Below are 17,112 nucleotides of genomic sequence, written 5' to 3' on the forward strand. Positions count from 1 at the left end.
TGATTGATTGATTGATTGATTGATTTATTGATTGATTGATTGATTGATTGATTGATTGATTGATTGATTGATTGATTGATTGATTGATTGATTGATTGATTGATTGATTGATTGATTGATTGATTGATTGATTGATTGATTGATTGATTGATTGATTGATTGATTGAATCATCCTATGTGACTTGCAGAAACTTGCAATCGGCGTTTGGTCATTTGACAGTCAGTAAAATAATGCACTTTGCATTTGCTTCCGTTCAAGTGGATACCATAAATGTTTTTAAAAAAATCAAAGATTACATTAAGTGGTAAGTAAGACTGTCTACTATTGTACTGATTTGTGTATTCCCTAGTTCACCAGGGAACTGCTCCACCACATACTGTATGAACATACAAGATTTTTCGCACGGGTGCCCTAGTGTGATTAAATACGTACTATTCATATAATATGTAATGGTATTAATGCACTAAACTTACAAAAATGTTCGTTAATTCCTTTTACTGTTTTAAATACCTCCCATATTTTGTGACAATTCATATGTTCTACTATATTAAATAATCAAATTAAAGGCATAATCAAAACACCTCAAATATTAAAAAGTAATGTTATGCACTATTAATCCCGGAATATATTACAAAATGTATTGTCGCAGCTAATCTCCTGTTGTCCTCATGCCCTCAAAATGAAACAAAAAATCTGTCTTTAAACCGCTATTAAGTAACACAGATAGTACGGTATTTTTTTGTTGTTGTTGTGACGCGCAGTGTCATCAAGTACGTATCCTCCTTTTGGCGCTGATGCTATAAAATTCACTTATGTGCAGAGAAGGACCGTTCAACTTGCCGGGAAGTAAGCGGTATATACTAAAAAAAAAAAACTTACTGGGAGAAATATCTCCTGAGAACACTCCTTGTTCTCCACTAATGATCCTACAAACAAGTAGAGAACTTGAATAATCTAGACTGAGGGAGAGAGAAATCCACAAAGGATAGCTGCCCTATAACAAGTGGTACCTTACGGTACCAGCATCAAATTAACAGTAATGTACTTAATGTCATTCCAATTTTCACACTATTTATCTTGCATGCTGTTTGTTAGAAACGCTGACCAATGAAAGGAATCTATAGCTATCCCAGGTTCTGAGAAAGGAGTTGTATGCAGTTGAGCCACTCGATCCACTGTATTTCACATATAGAGGGTTGGAAATCCTAACTTTAAAGGAATTTTAAAGCCAACTTTATGAATTGAAATATATTCTATATAACAATAATTATCTTACTGTAGTCAGAAAATTAAATTAACTGATATCATTTTTAATTTGTTTATAATTATTTATATATGTATATAATTTACATTTTTCACATAATATGAAAAAATATGTAATATTACTAAGAACATGTAAACATCCACAGTTCTAGCCTTTCAGGCAAGCAACTCAATGTCGAAAACATCCTAGGGTTATAAGTAGAGCCCGGATTTTTATGCATTAATAGGTTAGAATGCAAACTTACTGAAGCGAGAAGCAGGTATAGTCTACCTCCACAACGAATATGCTATGGGGTTTGCATAAACAGTAGGGGTACGGCCCATCAGAACCCCTATAATTATGTCTCTCTTTCTACATTGTGGAAGAGCGGGTGGCCGACATTTCCTACTAATCAAATTAGTTTGCAATCTAATCTATTACAGCATGAAAATCCGGGCTTTAGATATGAACTATAAATTTTAGGTAAAACATATTCTTTCTTTATTGCTAAAAATTACAATCCTTTTCTTGAACATCGTTATACGGTCGATTAGACCAGAATTTTGCCTCTTTATACCATTACAAGCGCTAATGTGAGTCGATGCCTTGTTTCACTTAAGGACCAACACGAGTGCTAGTGTGAATGAATGCAGAGTTTCACTTGAACCCTTACAACTATGGTAGGTGTGGACATTAAAGAAAATCAATTAACGCCTGAGGGGTATTGAATCAATGAACACATTAGAGAAATAATTATGTAAATAAGTTAATTTGGTTAAGATTTGAACCAAAAAGAAAACAATGTTAGGCTATTTTTCCGGAACTGCACTTACGCCGGGAGCGATTTTCGACATTTGTTTTTTTAGTTTGATAGAGCTATTCAAGACTCACAATTGAAAACTTTTCGGGCCCTTTAGCCCCTCAAATTTCGACACAACTGAGGAAATTGCATAATTTTACGTTTTTCGTGGTATGGTAGAAACGGGGACAAGATATAACCATATCAGAACCACAATTCGCCGATATTTTCAGTTGTCTAGTAGTAAATGAGTGGAATATGTTCTTACATAAGAAGCGAGATCCTACTTATGACATCTTGTATTCTTACCAACAGACAGACTTTCCTAATTTCTTAGAAGTCATGTGGCCCAGTAATGCGTTCGAGTGTGCCATGTTATATTCCATCCCGGGCGACGAGTTGTCGAAAGAGATTCTCATTAATTACGTTAACCTTGTAAAAGAAGATTGTGGATCTGGTACACGTAAGATGGATGCTAATTAAGCTTCGTATCAAGATGTTGTAATTAGATTTTGTGAAACACCGTTATTCGCTACTATGACAATGTTATCCTCGCATATACAATTGTATGGACACAGTGTCATGTTGTTAGGCTATAAACAGGTACACAGTTCCTAAGTTTTTTCTTAGGTTTGTCTTATTTTAGCCCTTATATTCAGTGTGAAGCATCATTAAGTGTTCCCAAACATTTTTAAGCACCGAGCTCGATAGCTGCAGTCGCTTAATTGCGGCCAGTATCCAGTTTCGGGAGATAGTAGGTTCGAACCCCACTGTCGGCAGCCCTGAAGATGGTTTTCCGTGGTTTCCAATTTTCACACAAGGCAAGTGCTGGGGCTGTACCTTAATTAAGGCTACGACCGCTTCCTTCCCACTCCTAGCCCTTCCCTGTCCCATCGTCGCCATAAAACCTATTTGTGCCGGTGCGACGTAAAGCCACTAGCAATAAAAGTGGAAAGACACGGAAAAGCATGTTCAGGGCTGCGACAGTGCGATTCGAACCCACCATCTTCCGATTGCAAGCTCACAGCTGCGTAACCCAATCCGCACGTCCAACTCAGCGGCCGTGGCCTTAATTAGGGTACAGTCTGGTTTGATAACGGGAAACCACGGAAAACCATCTTCAGGGCTGTCGACAGTGGGGTTCGAACCCACTGTCTCCCGAATGCAAGCTGATAACTACGTGACCCAAACCACACAGCCACTTGCTCGGTCTTATTGGTTTTATAATCGCACTACGTATACTATTTTGAGAGACGCCGATATGCCGGAATATTGCCCTCAGGTCTTCCCTTACGTGGATCGAACCCGTCAGCTTGGAATCAGAAGGTGAACGCTCTATTACCTGAGCCACACAACTCAGTTGACCAACCGTATACTGTACATAGCTTCAAAAAATAAAAACCTAGGAAATAACTTTCCGCATTGCAGCAATATAGACATAAATCAGACGTCGTAAATCTATCAAGTGAACTACATAATTACATTCCGAACATAAGGGAACTAGGCTTCATTATGAAATATAGTCACCGAACTAACATGAAGATGGTCGAGGGGATCTACATTTTTGTGCTTTTTCTGGACGCAATACTTTATTGTAGAGATAAGAAAGCTATTCATCATATAAAACTGCAAAAGTACTCACGAATTATGACTCAAATGACAACAGATCTCCAGAGTAGACAAAAGTACCGAACTCCCAAGTGGTGTGGCGGTGGTGGGGGCCCTTAATGGCTCACTTTAATAGTGGCAGGACACGCAAAACACTGGTCCTGCCATCACAGTTTTATACTTGTTGGAGCAATCAATGTTCCAGGGCTCGCTTGTCCGCTTATCCGGACCGTTTAGTAAGTCACAATCCGATTTTTCAAATATTACCTACTGGTCAGTAGCGGCGATTGAGAACTAGAAGTGGTCGGGGGTCAGGGTATATACATCTAACTAAAGCCCGGATTTTCATGCTGTAATAGGTTAGATTGCAAACTAATTTGGTTAGTAGGAAATGTCGGCCACCCACTCTTCCATAATGCAGAAAGAGAAACATAATTATAGGGGTTCTGATGGGCCGTACCCCTAATGTTTATGCAAACCCCATAGCATATTCGATGTGGAGGTAGACTATACTTGTTTCTCGCTTCAGTAAGTTTGCATTCTAACTATTAATGTATAAAATTCCGGGCTCTACATCTAACCTTTGTTTGTCTCCATATACATCTGAATCTACACGCAACACATCATACTACAACCCAACCCAGATACAAGCAGTAATGATTGCATAACTTCACAAAGGTTTCGCGTCAGGAAGGGCATCAGGTCGTAAAACTGAGCCAAATTCACACTTAGTCCTGACACGAAGAAATTATTAAAAATGCCGAAAAGGAAAATGTAATCAGTGGTGAATTCTTGATCTCCATATTCCAAGCGTTTAGATTCAAACCCACTCTGATGGATAATAATAATAATAATAATAATAATAATAATAATAATAATAATAATAATAATAATAATAAACAGCAAGTTGATTTCGAAGTTCGGATCTATGGATTTGTCGTGGCTTTCCATTATCTCTCCAGGGGTGGTAAGGAGGAGGAGGTATCCATAGAAAGCCATTTTCTGGGCTGTCGAACCTAGAATCTCCTCAATCCGTGCTTACTGTTACACTATCCTTAGCATAGGAGACGAGGACAATACAATCCAGGCAGTAAAGGAAATCAAAACTCTGAGATTTGCCGATGACATCGTTATTTTATCTGAGACTGCAGAAGATCTGGATAAATGGTGTGGGCAGAGTACTGGATAAAAGTACAAGACGAAAATAAATAGGCTATAGTGGAAGCTCGATCCCTCGAACGACCTCCGGAGATAAATTTTATTTCGAGTAATCGAAATTCCGAGATATACAGAATTTCCTTTTTGAGCATGTATAGCACATAACTGAATCATATTTATTCTATACTGGCTTATACTGAATACACACTTTTTAACAGTATTTAAGAATATAAAAACCAACTCTGTTTTACGGCATCACTTATAACTAAAGCCCGGATTTTCATGCGGAAATAGGTTAGATTGCAAACTAATTTGGTCAGTAGGCAGTGTCGGCCACCCGCTCGTCCATAATGTAGCAAGAGTAACATAAATTTTAGGGGTTCTGATGGGCCGTACCCCTCAAGTTTATGCAAACTCCATAGCACAATCGTTGTGAAGGTAGACTATACTTGCTACTCGCTTCAGTAAGTTTGCATTCTAACCTATTAATGCATAAAAATCCGGGCTCTACTTATAACCCTTATGCTAGTAACATTTAAAAAAAGACAGGATGCAGTCTATACAGTAGTGAAACAGCAAGCATGCCTCGGTTAACACCCTTGGAAAAAAATCCGTTCGTCTCTTCTCTTTGTTACTGTACACCTTTCCTCTCTTCTCGTCAATTCGTAAATGGAGCTTGTCATTCGTGACTTCGGGGGTTGCTTTCGTACGTGACCGGTAATTAATTCACACCAGAGAAACAGTAAGGCTTCCCTGATTTTCAGATCATTAGAAGTTTTAGTTTTTCACTTCCCGTCATATTAGCTCCCAGAATCACTGTAACCCTTTCTGTACTTGTTAACTGCTCCTCACAAACCACAAATGACGTATTGCACAGTTAATTTTGCACACACACAAAAAAAATAGTATGGCCTCAGCTATCGTGTGCAGACATTTCGATTTGACGCCATCTGGCTGTCTGCTCGTCAATTTCAACGTTCCCTTTTACTCTAGGCCCACTAGATGGCAGACCGAGTAAACCGGATCTCTCTTGGGCGTCTATGACTGAGATTTAATGAATTTTGTCGGGTAAATACTAAATGTATCACCAGAGATCTTTTACATGCCGACATCGTACGACATGGAGTATCGAATGGACTTTATGCTGCCCTTCAAAAATCCGACTACCTCTGCCGGGTTTGAACCCGCTATCTTGGGATCCGGAGGCCGACACTCTACCTCGGATCCACAGGGGCACAAATTTCGAGTTACAGAGTATGTTTTGCTTCAAGAGGGAAAATGTTTGCTTCGAGATACTGAAAATTCGAGTAATGATGGTTCGAGATATCGAAGTTCGACTCTAAGTCCAAAACAAAAGTAATGGAGTGCAGGCGAATGTAGTCAGGGGATGCAGGAAATGTTAGATTAGGAAATGGAGTCTTAAAGGAAGTAGATGAATATTTTTACTTTGATAGTAAAATAATTAACGATGGCAGAAGTAAGGAGGACATAAAATGCAGACCAGCACAAGGTTAAGAAAAGAAATTAGTTCACTTCGAACATTGATATAGAAATGAAGTGAAACATTGACGATAATTAGCTCAGAAAGAAAAAGAATAGAAGCTTTTGAAATGTGGTGTTACAGAAGAATGCTGAAGGTGAGATGGATAGATCGAATCACAAATGAAGGGGATACTAAATCGAATTGGTGAGAGGAGATCGATTTGGCGAAACTTGACCAGATGAAGACAGGATATATCTGAAAACATTCAGGTATGGTTTAATTTGTTTTTGAGGGAAGTGTAGGCGGTAAGAACGGTAGAGGTAGACCAAGGTATGAATATGACAAGCAGATTAGATCAGATGTAACATGTAGTAGTCACGAAGAAATTAAAAGTTTAGCACAGAATAGGGTGGCATGCACAGCTGCATAAGACCAGTCTATGGACTGACGACTCACACAACAACACAACGATATTACCAAAGAACATTGCTGAGTTCGTTGAGAATTGGAATTCCAAAGAAGCTGATACGAGAAGGGGCAACCCAATAATTCTATGACGTCTACCGTGGGAAGCGGATCTCGTAAAGGAGAAGGGAAATAAGAATATAAAGTTATAGATGCAGGTAGAGCAGAAGAAAGTAATCATTACTTAAAAAAAGCATTTATTAGTGTTGAAGAGACGTGAAATTAGGGTTCCATACCGCCTAGAATACCTGTGATTCGAAACTTCTCTTAAGATTACATTTACATATTGAGTGTGAGCCAGTGAACACTAAACCACAAGACGGCTTCCAGTCTTAACTAGCACGTGACTCGCATACTTACCAAAATAATAAAACAAAATTCCACTATACTCAATTTATATAGGAGAGGCAATCATTCAGTAGCAATGCCACATTAATATAGAACTTCTTATTAGTTTTATTCACAATAATCGAATATTTCAGCTTGTAATAACGAGACAGGTTTGTCTGTAATATAATGAAGCACTGCCTTGTAAGGATTACTTGGCGCCATCCGCTTTTCTTGAACAATGTGCTGGTAAAAGTGATTCTCTTCGCTTAGCAAATTATCTACTTCCAGCCATGAAGATTTACTGTACGATCCTAGCGGAAATAATAGTAATACCTTTGGAATAAGAAGTCAAAAACAACCTGGATTCAAGAAGTCAAGAAAGATTTGATGCGAAATAATATGAGAGAAATAGGAATCAAAGAAAGGTATATTTTAGAAAAATATATTAAATCTGGAAGGATTCCAAGGCAGATAGAAAAGAAAACTAGTGGAAAGTGGTCCGAAAAATAACGTAGTAGTTACTTTGACACAGTTACATGCCTGTCACTGTTACAAATGTAACGAGGACAAAAATAACAGGTTACTACGTAACGACAACAGAATAACGTACTAGTGGAAACAGTAACTGGGAAGTGGGAACTGTCAATAGTAACAGCTTACAGACACAGAATATGACCTTCAGAGTTCAGATAGTACGCATGTCTTCCAAGTGAGAGCGCTTTCGTCGGATATTGCTTTAATTCAAACCGGGCGAGTTGGTCTTGCGGTTAGGGGCGCGCAGCTGTTTGCTTGCATCCGGGAAATAGTGGATTCGAACCCCACTGTCGGCATCCCTGAAAATGGTTTTCCGTAGTTTTCCCATTTTTCACACCAGGAAAATGCTGGGGCTGTGCCTTAATAAAGGCCACGGCCACTTCCTTCCCATTCCTAGACCTTTCCTATCCCATCGTCGCCAAAATACCTATCTGTGTCGGTACGACGTAAAGCAACTAGCAAAAGTAGCTTTAATCCAAATACATTATAGAGCATTTGTTTAAGTTGCTGCTGTCATCTGGTAACTAAAGTGTAAACTGTTATGACATATTCAGGGGTAATCGTTGACTCAGACATCGCGTATAGACTGTATTTCCTTGTACCATAAATAAATTAGTATGCTAATTATCCATATTGATATTATGGATAACATAACATTACTTCCTTTTAGTTAACAGATCCTCCTGTGCCGGTTTGTGTCGAGGTTTGGCAGACAGATGATCATGTTTTCTTGTCTTCTGTCGTTGATCGGGGCATTGTCAAACTCACTCCTCTAGATTTCAGAAGAGACGCTATGTTGTCTTCTCATTTCATCCGTTGACTGCCCTCGTTAACTTTATAGCAAATAGCAATGCGTGTTTTGCTGCACCGACTTTCAACAGTGTAGTGATGCGTGCGCGCATGTGCGAGTGACTGAATGGGGCTTCGCAACACAGCTGTAAGGAGACAAGCTTGAAGCAGTGACCAGCCTGCGACCAATGAACGGCGAGTAACGTTGGACGTTATTTTTAACTGATACTTTTCACAGTTACTTTAATACCGTGCTCGATAGCTGCAGTCGCTTAATTGCGGCCAGTATCCAGTATTCGGGAGATAGTAGTTTCGAACCCCACTATTCGCGGCCCTGAAAATGGTTTTCCGTGGTTTCCCATTTTCACACCAGGCAAATGCTGGGGCTGTACCTTAATTAAGGCCACGGCCGCTTCCTTCCCACTCCTAGCCATTTCCTGTCCCATCGTCGCCATAAGACCTATCTGTGTCGGTGCGACGTAAAGCAACTAGCAAAAAAATAGTTACTTTATTGTAGCAGTGACAGATGTAGCAGTTACACAAAAATAACCGTTTGTCACACCTCTAATTCCTACCGGACGATACACTAAAGTTCATTTTACTTTACACAGCCGTATAGGAAATGAAATCACGAAAATTGTTCTGATGGACTGTGGCCTATATCAACTTGTGACTGGGAAGCGTGAGTAGTCTTATAAAAGATAGAAAGAACATTGCCACATTCTCGGTTTTGACACAGCAGCTACGGTATGTTTATGTGATCCATTTTTCTTTATTGGATATGTGGAATCCTTTCTTTATTTAAATTTGGCTCTATATTTTTTTGTTCCATCCGGTAGTGTACCTCGGAAATGTAGATAGCATAGGCTCGTAATGAATACCGATTAACAAATAATAAAAATGTATTGTGAAGTTCCGGTATATACTATACACTGTTGGGGCCGACCACACTACAATACCCGGTAGCCAGTCTAATTGACCAATCAACAGACGCAAGGAGCGTGACGTCATTAGTAGTAATGCGATCCCGACGAGATGGATGTCACATCTGCTGCCGTATCGCATCTCGACACAGGAAATGCTACCTAGAAAAAACAGAGATAGTGAGGAAGAAAAAAAAATATGTTATGTTCAATTTCTATTTGAACACATGTCGGTGCCGTACAGGTTAGTAGCCTATAATTTAGCTCCGTCACACACAACCTCCATATTATTGACATATGTCTAGGATCATCTGAATATTTCTGTCACGAAATAAACGATACAGAATGTATGACACGATGTCGCCTTGCAACCAGTCAGAGTCCATGGCTGAATGGCTAGCATACTGGCCTTTATTTAGAGGGATCCCTGGCTCGATTCCTGGTCGGGTCGGGGATTTTACTTTTGATTAATTAATTCTTATGGTTCGGAAGCTGGTTGTTTTCATCTTAGATAGGACTCCATCCTCACAGACGAGCAAGTCAAATCGAAAGACCTGCATCAGGCCTCTCCCGAGGCCACACGCCATTAATATTACCTAGCAACCGTGCAGGCTGTGATGTGCAGTATTGATGGATGGCCACGACTCAGACTCATATTATCAAAGAGATATGTTGGAGTACAGGTAGTCTATGTGATGTTGTAGGCTGTGATGTGAAGTACTGATGGATGGCAATGACTCAGATGCATATTTTCAAACAGGAGCTTTAGAGTATACATAGTCGATGTGATCTTGCAGGCTGTGATGTGAACTACTGATGGATCACCATGGCTGAGACACATATTTTCAAACAGGAGCGTTAGGAGTTCAGATAGTCGATGTGATCTTGGAGACTGTGATGTGAAGTATTGATGGATGGCCATGACTCAGATGCATATCTTCAAACAGGAGTGTTAGAGTACAGATGGTCGATGTGATCTTGCAGACATATTATTATTATTATTATTATTATTATTATTATTATTATTATTATTATTATTATTATTATTATTATTATTATTACGGTCTGTTTTCAGACCAACTTTGCTTTACGGGAGCGAAAGCTGGGTTGACTCAGGATATCTTATTCATAAGTTAGAAGTAACAGACATGAAAGTAGCAAGAATGATTGTTGGTACAAACAGGTGGGAACAATGGCAGGAGGGTGCTCGGAATGAGGAGATAAAGGCCAATTTAGGAATGAACTCGATGGATGAAGCTGTACGCATAAACCGGCTTCGGTGGTGGGGTCATGTGAGGCGAATGGAGGAGGATAGGTTACCTAGGAGAATAATGGACTCTGTTATGGAGGGTAAGAGAAGTAGAGGGAGACCAAGACGACGATGGTTAGAATCGGTTTCTAACGATTTAAAGATAAGAGGTATAGAACTAAATGAGGCCACAACACTAGTTGCAAATCGAGGATTGTGGCGACGTTTAGTAAATTCTCAGAGGCTTGCAGACTGAACGCTGAAAGGCATAACAGTCTATAATGATAATGTATGTATGTATGTATGTATGTATGTATATTATTATTATTATTATTATTATTATTATTATTAATTATAATTATAATTATACTTAATAATTAATAATAATATTTATCGTTCAAGGAAGGTAGCCCTAGTTTATCTAAAATATATTAGGGCTATCGTTTATAACTATACATTATTAAATGCTATTAATGCATTACCTAGTAGAACAAAATACTGCAAAGAATATTACAATGAGTTAAAAACATTTTCTGAGAAACAGATATAAGGTGAGGTGCATCACCTTTTCACAAATATTTCAGAAATTGGCGGAGAAAAGTTTACATTGCAATAACACAGGAGCCATTACAAAGGTGGTTGGTGACTTCATGTTAAACTATTGAAAATAACTTCTGAATTTACAATGGCCAGTAATAAATTGTGTAAGTATAAAAGTGGATTCGAAGAATTTTGAAGTTAAATGTTGATGAACGGTTGGAAAGAACAACTCCCGCGTGACATGTTGCTCTAAGTTATTTGTCCAAACAGAGTTCCAAATCTCGTCCAAAGATGGGCATGACTCAGAGACATATTTTCAAGCAGGGACGTTGGAGTGCAGATGGTTGATGTGAGGCTTGGAGGCTGTGATGTGAAGTATTGACGGACGGCCATGAATGAGAGACATAATAGGAGGTTTTTTCATCAAAGAGGCCTCATCTCATCACACTCTACACTTTGATCAGTTTCCCTCTCTGGATGCACTGAATCCTAAACTTGTCGACTTCAAATTCCATGCAGATGCCTCTTGAAAACGATCCATTAGATGCAAATAAATTAATCTATATTTATACTAATATTATCAAAAAGGAAAAATTTGGATATTTGTTTGTAATGGATAGACTCAAAAACTACTGAACCGATTTTAAAAATTACTTCACCTATAGAAAGCTGCATTGCCAGTGAGTAACATGGGCTGTATTTTATTTTGAAAAGAATTTGAGGATGGGGGCGAGGGGGGGAGATATAAAAATATCAAAATAATAGGCTAATATAGGCAAATCGAATGTGTCGTGCAAGGACGAGACAAAGCTCATTTTAAGCCCCTTGACGCAAAGAACAAAACTCGGTGAGCCCTACGGGCCCTAAAACCATGTTTAAAGGCCCTGAAACCAACCGTTATTGAGATTCTGGCACCAAACTAACCCTGCTCTACGAATCAGATAAAGAAATGAACTGCCGTAACCATGGCAACGTCAGCTCCAGTATTCTTACAGCGGCGAGATTATCTACAATATATCACAAAAACCTAACATATATTACAGACATGAAAATTGGTATTCGGAATTTCCTTTAAAAATAAAAGAACACACATTTTTTTGTTTTCAGGAAATCCACTTAAGGCTGAGGGGGGAGGATGAAAAGAAGTGAGGGAGGAGTTGAATTCTTTATATGAGGGTACATATACCTCAGAAACTGAAGATGTTACAGACGTTAAACTGGTACTTGGAATCTCTTTTAAAAATTAATGAACATATTTTTTTTGGAAAATCCACTTAAGGGGGTGAAATAATAAGAAGCGGGTGAATTTTTAAAATGATGATCTTCTTCTTCTACCGCTCTTCCCACACCTGTGCGGTTGCGAACTGTGTCATACATGTGGATTTGACACTGTTTTACGGCTGAATGCCCTTCCTGACGCCAACGACGTAGTTTGGGATGTTCCTGTTGTGGTTGGTAATGTGGTGTGTTGAGTGAAAATGAAGAGGGGAGTTGTAACGAACACAACACCCAGCCCTGAGCCAGGAGAATTAATCAGAAGCGATTAAAATCCTCGACACGGCCGGGAATCGAACCCGGGACCCTCTTAACCGAAGGTAAGTATGCTGACCATTCAGCCAACAAGTCATCCTGTATGCCAATAATGTATCAAATATATCTCTGCCATATTTCACTGGTTGATTGGGTTTCATCCTGGATGCTAAAAAGAAATACTCATTATTAATGGAGATGCAATTGGCGCATGATAATAATAATAATAATAATAATAATAATAATAATAATAATAATAATAATAATAATAATAATAATAATAATAATAATAATAATATCATACACTTCTCGCTGCAACCATTCTCCTCTCAATTCTGCTGTTCACTTCCTTGTAGTCTTTGCATCCCATCAAGTGTCCGGTTCTATGGCTAAATGGTTAGCCTGCTGGCCTTTGGTGACAGGGGTCCCGGGTTCGATTCTTGGCAGGGTCAGGAATTTTGACCATAATTGGTTAATTCCCCTGGTACGGAGACTGGGTGTATGAGCCGTCTTCAACATCACTTCATCCTCATCACGACGCGCAGGTCGCCTAAGGGAGTCAATCAAAATCCTCACATCCTCGAGGTACGTCTTCCTTGGTCTTCCTCTTCTGTTCTTTCCTAACATTTTTCCTTCAAAGACGTTTACTAGGAAGTTATTATATCTCAGGATATGATCCACAAGTTTTAAATTTCTTCTTTCCAGTCCCTGTATCAGTCTCCGTTACTCATTGACTTCCTTCCTTTAGAACATCTCGATTCGTCTTCTTTTCTCTTTTTTTTTTTTTTTTTTTTTTTTGAGCATGCCCTACTCATTTTCCTCCAAGTACAAATTTCTGTTGTGCCCAGTAAATCTCTTTCCTCTTTTTTTTTTAACAGTCCAGCTCTCACAACCATAAAGTAGACAAGGAAGTGAGTTACAAATGTTGTCCGTGTCATCTGCTATTATTATTATTATTATTATTATTATTATTATTATTATTATTATTATTATTATTATTAATATTATTATTATTATTTTGCTATTTGCTTTACGTCGCACCGACACAGATAGGTCTTATGGCGACGATGGGATAGGAAAGGCCTTGGATTGCACTGGGAAAGAAGCGGTAGTGGCCTTAAGGGGGGAGACCCAGCTTAACAATGGAAAAAAAAGGTTAATATTCATTCGATTGTTAAATATGCTACGATTGTTGTTGACAATTGCCGCACATATCCGAGTATTGGCATCCTTCCTGGCAACCGAAGCAACTTCAATAATGTCAAAATTCTAATAATTCTAATATTTTAAAGTAAAATGTTCAAAATTTCCCGCCTTTTTTAACAATATATCACTGTTTCCATTATATATTCCAAGTTTAAAGAATGTTCGTACTTTTCATTTTTTTTAAATTTTTATCAAACCTCCACCTACAAAATGAACCGCAATCACTAGCATTGACTGTGATTTGGATATTTTTGTCGAGTTCTTATTCCGAGCACTTGAAAATATTAATATTTTTGTAAATAAACATGTTATATAAAATCTAATATAAATCCTATTGAACAATGAAATACAGATTGTAGTACAACACTATGGGAGAAAACCATGAAAAAAAAACAGTAAGATAGTTATGAAGGAGAGCCACCGTGGCTCAGATGGCAGTGCGTCGGCCTCTCACCCCTGGATACCGTGGTTCAAATCCCGGTCACTCCATGTGAGATGTGTGCTGGACAAAGTGGAGGCGGGACAGGTTTTTCTCCGGGTACTCCGGTTTTCCCTGTCATCTTTCATTCCAGCAACACTCTCCGTTCTCATTTCATAGCATCTATCAGTCATTAATAAATCACTTTGGGAGTGGCGACCCCATCGTACTAACAGCCTATATCTGCTTCATTCATTCCATCCCTGACCCGGTCAATGACTGGAAAACAGGTTGTAGGTTTTCATTTTCATTTTCAGTTATGAAGGAAACCGTGATGTTGTTCGAAAGGCGGGAAATTTTGAGCATTTTATTTAAAATTGTTATAATTAGAATTTTGGTATTATTGAACTTGCTTCTGATTGCTAGGTAGCATGCCAATACTGGGATATGTGCAGCATTTGTCAACAACGTTTGTAGCATATATAACAATGGAATGAATATTGGCCTACTTTCTCCGTGTTAAGCTAGGTCTCCCCCCCTTAATTAAGGTACAGCCCCAGCATTTGACTGGTGTGAAAATGGGAAACCATGGAAAATCATCTTCAGGGCTACCGACAGTGTGGTTAGAACATACTATCTCCCGGATGCGAGCTCACAGCTGCACGGCCCTAACCACATAATCAACTCGCCCGATATTCTTCTTCTTCTTCTTCTTCTTCTTCTTATTATTATTATTATTATTATTATTATTATTATTATTATTATTATTATTATTATTATTATTATTATTATTATTATTATTATGCATACAGACACGTATCACTGCAGACAAGAACACTGGTGTGATATAACGCAGTACAATACGTTGATTTTCGGAACTGATGGAGCCTAATGTCCACAATTCTATATTTGCGTATCACCGGCGCAGTCCGTGATAACAGAACATATCAATGGCATTACAGCTATTCGCTTCATTTCCATTAGCAACTGAGCCACAGATCGACAGAGCTAGAAATGAATACACATATGAGCGTATTTAATGGCGTTGAAATTACACGTTGAACAGCCAGTTGCTGCAAGGGTTATATGATTACTATCTTGAGCATTACCCCGCCTTTGGAATTCTGGCTGATTGTTAGTATCGACATTTGTGAGTCTAGACTCTCGTTAATCGCACGTTCAGAGACGATAATTAATCACGCGGCTTACAAAGACACAGACCAACATCTGAATTGGAAATTATTATCAGTGTAAACAGCGCGGGGTGGTCAAAGTTGTGCAGACACTTCTTAGCAAGCACCTCTTGTTAACTTTAGCAGCCCCTGTGGGTGGGGAACGCAAACGAAGAATACACCCACGGTATCTCCTGCTTGTCGTAAAATGCGACTAAAAGGCGCGACCAAGGGATGATCGATTTAGAACCATGAGACTACTTCTAATTAGTACCACCACGCGGGGAACACCATGGGTCGCTTTTACTTGCGCGTAGTACCACTATGTTAGGTACAAAATAGGTTTGTGATTAGAAGCAACAGAGCGCGCTTCCGGCTTTTACAGTACCTGTGATTAGTATCACTAAATGAGCGATACCATGGGCGGGCAGCAACACCATGGTTCTGGCTTGCCTATGATTAGTAACCACTCTATGAGGAACACCACGGAATTGTACGAGTCACTGTCGTTAATACACTTCTGTGATGAACACGATAGATTTGCGTTGCCTGTTAAAGGTGCCGCAATGTACCAAACACTATAGGTCTGTATTATATGTGTGAATTTCATTACCTGTGAGTAGTACCATAATGTGTGGAATACCGCGAGTCTACGCTACTTTTGATTAGTACCGCAACATGACAAATACCATGGTTCTACTTTCCTAGCGATAAGTACCGTTATGAGGGGCGGATGACTTGGACTTTGGACCGCTTTAGACTGTAAGCACCGAGCTCGATAGCTGCAGTCGCTTAAGTGCGGCCAGTATCCAGTATTCGGGAGATACTAGGTTCGAACCCCACTGTCGGCAGCCCTGAAAATGGTTTTCCGTGGTTTCCCATTTTCACACCAGGCAAATGTTGGGGCTGTACCTTAATTAAGGCCACGGCCGCTTCCTTCCCACTCCCAGCCCTTCCCTGTCCCATCGTCGCCATAAGACCTATCTGTGTCGGCGCGACGTAAAGCAACTAGCAAAAAAAAAAAAAAAAAAAAAAAAAAAAAAAGACTGTAAGCATCATCAATTCAGTAATATGCTATAGAAGGAGTCCCTTGATCAGTCATACTCTTGTGTTACGTCAGTTTCTGTGAATGTGTGGCATTGCGGGTCGCATCCACTGATTGTTTTAAATTAATTTCCATCTATTCATTCTTCGTCCTCACGTTTTGATTTCTGATCAGTGGAGAATTTTGGACTTTTAATTTTTCGTTACATTTCATCTCATGCCGTACCATTAGGAGCCGATGACCTAGATGTTAGGCCCCTTTAAACACCAAGCATCATCATCATCATCATCGTCATCTTAACCTTAGTAGTACCAAGATAATTTTTGTTACACGCACACCTTAGAGGTCCATAAAGAAAACTTGAACTTAGCTTCACTTATACAAGTTATCTGATATTTCTGTATACATCGTACAGTTGCCAAGTCACTTCTTCCATGTCCATGGATTTCAAAGGAAGGAACAATGGGGGGAAATTAACTTTGTAATACATGAAAGTATTGTACTGTTATTGACCTCGTAACTAAAATAGAGTAAAACCTCAGTAAGACGTTGTCTAAGGAACCGCACGAATACTACGTTATAAACCGGTAAACGTTATAAGCGGGAAGATACCAAGCAA

At 39.0% G+C, this 17,112-nt stretch overlaps 1 protein-coding gene across 1 annotated transcript in view; it reads right to left on the minus strand.

The window, feature by feature from the left end:
• ss (spineless) overlaps positions 1-17,112 on the minus strand; it is a 770,665-nt gene that overhangs the window by 685,374 nt on the left and 68,179 nt on the right. The gene's annotated exons all lie outside the window — the stretch shown is intronic.

This window comes from Anabrus simplex, chromosome 13 (genome assembly GCF_040414725.1).
Source record: "Anabrus simplex isolate iqAnaSimp1 chromosome 13, ASM4041472v1, whole genome shotgun sequence".
Classification (NCBI taxonomy): Eukaryota; Metazoa; Arthropoda; class Insecta; order Orthoptera; family Tettigoniidae; genus Anabrus; species Anabrus simplex.